This window comes from Lutra lutra, chromosome 15 (genome assembly GCF_902655055.1).
Source record: "Lutra lutra chromosome 15, mLutLut1.2, whole genome shotgun sequence".
NCBI classification, from domain to species: domain Eukaryota; kingdom Metazoa; phylum Chordata; class Mammalia; order Carnivora; family Mustelidae; genus Lutra; species Lutra lutra.
The window spans coordinates 60,241,260-60,246,957 of record NC_062292.1 but is presented as its reverse complement, the minus strand read 5'-3'; the positions used below and the strand labels follow the sequence as shown (position 1 = coordinate 60,246,957).

General features: G+C 38.2%; 1 long non-coding RNA gene across 2 annotated transcripts; it reads left to right on the top strand.

Annotated features, from left to right (window-relative positions):
* The first annotated feature begins 585 nt into the window (after positions 1 to 585).
* LOC125085952 (uncharacterized) lies at positions 586 to 5,217 on the top strand. 2 transcript variants are annotated; one of them, XR_007123044.1, is made up of 4 exons: positions 586 to 788; positions 3,074 to 3,167; positions 3,979 to 4,051; positions 4,351 to 5,217. It is a non-coding gene; the product is annotated as an uncharacterized LOC125085952 (long non-coding RNA). The 2 variants fall into 2 exon arrangements; XR_007123045.1 differs by lacking the exon at positions 3,074 to 3,167.
* Positions 5,218 to 5,698: the final 481 nt, after the last annotated feature.

Below are 5,698 nucleotides of genomic sequence, written 5' to 3'. Positions count from 1 at the left end.
GTTATTGAAGTTTCCTGCTGGCAGAGATTAATTTAAACCTTTGACAAGTGTCCACTCCAGTTATAGATTTATTCATTTTGGACACTTTCAGACTGGTCTGAGTCCACTTCTTCTGGACCCAGTGGGCCCTTTCCATCCTCCCAAGCCCTCCCTCGTTGCTACAGCCTTCATCAGATTCAGTTAAAGTCAGCTCATAAGCAATTATTAAAACCAGGACCAGGGAGGCTAGAGGAATGAAGAAAAAAAAAAAAGAATTAGAAAGGATTTCACCTTTAAAGGAAAAAGGTTTTTTTTGCTGTTTTGTTTTGTTTTTAACAATGTTGGACTTTTCCTGAGCCCTGTGCTCCTACATAGTAGCTACAGTCAGGAATTCCCCTAAATTTTGTGTTCCTGGGTTGTCTAACCACAAAGGGCCTTCCTGCCCTTGCATATTCTGCGATAAGATCTGTCTCCATCCTTCCTCAGGACAATTTCGTTCATGATGACTCCCTTGTTTACCTGCCTCTATAAATCCCAGGTCCCCTTCTTTTTCCTTGAGACAGTTCTCATTAATGAACATTCTCCATGTTGCAATAATAGGGATTAAACCACGTCCTTTATTGTCCAGCACGTTTTGTCGTTCACAGTTTTGAACAGAATCAGGCCATGCCTTTGAATCCTTTTTTATACCGTCCACATGCGGAGACTCTTCCGCCCTTTGTGCTCTCTTCCTTACTTCTGATCTGGGGACACAACAGTGGGCCCAGCCCCTGGTTCTGTGCTCTGGACTCCTGTCCCCTGGTAACACAGTAAGTAATTGACTTTGATTCTTCATGAATACTCATCTGACTTCTGGAAATGGCTTCTCTTGGTTTTCTTGTCTGACAATTTGGTGTTCTTTGTAAATAGATTAATGTAAATGTAACAGGTGTAATGTCATGAAACAGATCTTTTCTCTATTGGGTGAATGATAACAGAATCAGATTTGTTAGTCTTTTCCGTTTATCTAGTTGTCTGAGCTCAGATCAACTAAGAATTTGCACTCACTAGGAAGGGAATGGTTCCTTAATATTGACTGGTGAGTTTTCTATTTCTGTGTTTATGCTTGACCCATGGCTAAAATTTTGCACTTAAAGCTATATGCTTTTTCTCTGTGTGTGTCTGCATGTTTATATATCTGTAATTCAAAAAAGCTTTTCCCTCTTATTGTGTGAGTATGGAATATTTTCCTACCTCTGGATTGTATGAACAAATCAAATTATAAAATCTCTTTTAGGAGTTCGATTCTGATACACTTAGAGGTAAAATGTGCTTTGTTAAAAAGCATGTTAAAAAAAGAGGTATTGTTAATATAAAATATAAAACTCAGAAGTGTTTTAAGAATTCAAGTTTACATAGTTTATGTAAATCTCTGGCAAACGAGGCTAGTTTAATAATTTTGGTTTAATAAAAACAGTTGTGTTTTCTCTGAATTATTAAATATAATAAAAGCATACATTTTTATTCTACTTGGGTATGGGCTTCCAAAACTTCTACAAGTTTAGCATTACTTCTGCTTTGTGTTTAAGATTATGAAAAAATATAAAGTTGCATGTAACCAAAGAGAATCATTGTTCTGAAACTTTATTTTATTATGTTTCGTAGTATAGAAACTGAAGATAATTTCCAAGATCTTTAGGCAACATAAAACCTTGGACTTCTACTAAATTGCGTTAATTAATGAATATTCATTGGATACATCCATCATGTCTAAGTATGTTAGAAAACTGAAACATTAATTACTACTCATAATTTTAGCTTTATATACATTTGCCTCTTATTTTTATATGGCACAGGGAAGCTATATATCTTGGCTTTGTTAATGAGCATGTTCATTTTTTGCCACTTTGAGACACTGTGCTATGGAGGATGTGTATGTCTGTAGGAAGTTGTAAGCATCACTAATCTGCTGCAAAGTCTGATATGTGAAAGATCGTTCACAGCTATCAGCCCTCTAATTTTTTCTGTGGAATACGAGTTACTGTGGTCAAACTTATTATCAGTATATGTGAATGAGATGACAGAGAGAAACAATTTTGTATGCAAGGTAGACAGGATGTGTTTTTTTTTTAAGATTTTGTTTATTTATTTATTTGACAGACAGAGATCACAAGTAGGCAGAGAGGCAGGCAGAGAGAGAGAGGAGGAAGCAGGCTCCCTGCTGAGCAGAGAGCCCTATATGGGGCTCGATCCCAGGACCCTGGGACCATGACCTGAGCTGAAGGCAGAGGCTTTAACCCACTGAGCCACCCAGGCGCCCCCAGGATGTGTTTTTGCTAATGAAGAATGAGAGCTGTTTTGTCCTAAACTAAAATGACTGGTGGTTGCAGAATGAGAAAGAAGGAAGAGGGGGACCCAATCTGAGTGGGTATAAAATCTTACAGAAGATTTGTGGAAAGGAACTTTTATTTGTGGTGGTCAAATCTCACCAAGATTTGGTGGGCAGATTTATAAGATTCAGTTATGCCAAAGCAAAACTAGAATTTGCTTTTATCTCTGTTAAAATACAAAATTTTCTGATATCATTGGTCTGCACTTAATATGAGGTTTTAAAATGTTGTTCTTTACTTTCTGTGTAATCTACCTAGATTCCGGGGTGCCTGGGTGGCTCAGTGGGTTAAAGCCTCTGCCTTCGGCTCAGGTCATGATCCTGGGGTCCTGGGATGGAGCCCCACATCGGGCTCTCTGCTCACATCGGGCTCTCTGCTCAGCAGGGAGCCTGCTTCCCTTCCTCTCTCTCTCTGCCTACTTGTGATCTCTGTCAAATAAATAAAATCTTTTAAAAAAAATCTACCTAGATTCCATCACCTTCTATATTTTTATGTTGTTTTTTATTATGTCCTTGATGGTTTAAGAAAACAAAACCTTTTCACTTAGGAAGGAGCTAAGGTTCTTTACAATGATACTAACTTCTATGTTTATTTTTATGTTTTATTGTTGCTTTGAGATGAGAAGCAAAATGTTGCATTGCAGGTACCCAGATCCAATTCCCATCTGAGATGTTCAGATCTCTTAACAACTTTTGCTTTTTGTTTTTCCAACATCCAATTTTAAGTGATATCTTTTGCACCTAAAACTGTCTTTGAGATTTCCCAGAGGGTCCTTGGAAAATCACAGAGGATTCATTCTTTCATCTTGTAAATGGAGAGGTACTAGAAATAATGCTTATTTGATACGATATTATTGTTGAATTGCAAGCAAAGAGTTGTCAAATCAGAAGAGATGCTTAGACTTTCTTAGGTTAAATTTGTATGGGTAATGTTAATAATACAAATATTTCAGAATTGCATGTCATATGGGAAGTCCCTAGAGATTTGTCAGTCCCTCACTGTCTACAATATGCTGGATTTATCAAAGTCCTGGTAATGCTTTGCCTTATAGTAGACAGCAGAGTAGCATTCATCATATTTTAGTATTTTTAAAAATGTTACCTTTGTTGCAACTTTATTTCTTTAATTTAAACCTAGCATCTTTTTAAAAAAAGGTTTTATTTATTTATTCAAGAGAGACAGAGAGAGAGGCAGAGGCAGAGGGAGAAGCAGGCTCCCCAAGGAGAAGAGAGCCCGATGTCAGACTCAGTCCCAGGACCCTGGGATCATGACCTGAGCTGAGGGCAGACGCTTAACCATCTGAGCCACCCAGGCACCCTAAATCGAGCATCTTTTAGGGTTGTAGTTTTCCAGTGGAGTTTTACTATCTATGGAGTTTTATTAACATCACTTATCTATGGAGTTTTATAAACTCCAAACCTTAATCAAACTCCATGATATATTCTTGGTATTTTCTATCTATATGCTTGATATCTTTGTGGTATATTATGACTTAGAATTACAATTATCAAGTATGATGTTTTTGCTTTGTGAAGATTATGTTCATCCATTTTTATAAATTATACATAATATCCACAAATTAAAAATAATGATCATTATATTCATAGATATTTTATCTTGTTTTGCACAGAAACAAACTCCACTGTCACTTGTGTTATTCCTAAATGAACACCTATCAAATCTTTTACCCTTGAAAATCACAAGTAAGTGGTAAATATACAAACTATGTCTGGTCTGGGTAGAGATTTAATCGTCCCCCCCACACTCTTTCCTGGAAAAACCTATGTACCAAAAGTAGATTGAATCCTGTTACCTTGGTCAAATTGTCAATCTTTACCAAAATTTTTAATCCTTTTAGTTTTCTTCAACATCTGGCTAATATTCTCCAAACAAATTCTTCCAATTTTTCTTACTCCTACCCAGCTTAAAGTCACTCAGAAATAAAACCTGACTGCCCAGATTCCTATCAAGATTCTAGGTGAGAACTGGCCCTTTCCCCTAGGATCTGAAGAAACCCTGCAACCTGAAGCCCAGAAACTTGACATAAGCCTGCAAAGACTCACCACCACAGCCAGCCATTCATGGGCCAGAATTCTCCTTGGACAAGCCGCATCTGCACCACTAAGGAAGTCCAGCAAAATGTTGGGTCACCCATGCTCTTAAACAGGAGGTAGCCAACATAGTGGGTGACATCAGCAAGAACATCAACATCCAGACTGGAGAGCTTCAGGAAACTCAGAGTAGCACTGAATAACCAAGAACTTCCTCCACCAACCTTTTGGGATGTATTGGACTGCTAATCTTCAGAATTCAGTTTCTGGCTCTGTACCTTAATGTTAATATTTCCCTTTTTCATTTTAAGAATCCTCTTTTAAGATACCTGGTCTCCAGAACCCCAAAACAACTGATCTCTGTCACCACTTCTCACCAGGCAGTTCGTCTGGTTTTATAGGAGCATGACTAACAAGACACCTCATGAGACTTTCTTAGATCTTATGTCACCTTCTCGGGGATTTATGATCACCTTCGAGTTGTTCAGAAAGGAACGGTACTTGTCTTGAACAAATGAGGGGAACTGACAATGTTGAACTATTTCTGGGCCTTATGCTCCCAGGAAGTTGTGACAGTTAAGAAATCCACCACCAGTTTGTGTCCCCGGAGCAGCTAACCAGAAAGGACCACCCTACCCTTGCAGATTCCAAGATCCATCTCCATCCTCCCTCATGAATCCTGTCAGTCTCATAGATGACTCTCTTGAGTGTCTGCTTCTATAAGCCCTAGGCCTCCTTCCTTTTCTGTCAGTGGTTCCTCATTAATAAACATTGTCCTTATTGAAATATTCTGAATAAATCATATCCTTGATTGTCTGGTACATTTTGTCTTTCATAATTTTCACTGTTGAGTTCTATCAATTGCTTTGCCTCTCTGAGCCTCAATTTCCTCATCTATCAAGGACTATTACTTCACCTCTGAGAAGCGTGAAGATTAAATGAGAGGAAGGACAGGAAAGAACCTAACTAAGCACTAAGTAAGTGCTCAATAAATATTAGTCCTTCTCCTTAGAGGAAAACAATCCCAAAGCAATAGGTGACTAGAGTGGGAACTGGTTAAAAGATAGGGGTTAAGTCAGTGTGACTTTGTCTCTACAAATGGGAAAACAATTCAGAGCAGGTGCCCTGACATTGAAGGAAACAGCACAGGGCAGGAGCACCATTTCATATGGAGCAGAAACTACAGCACTGATGTATGTTGGAAGCGTGTCTTCCTTCCCTGTAGGAGGTATACTGCATATTAGTGCTGAGATCTTTAGAAAAATAATTCACCTTTACAACCTAATAACAAGGAGTATC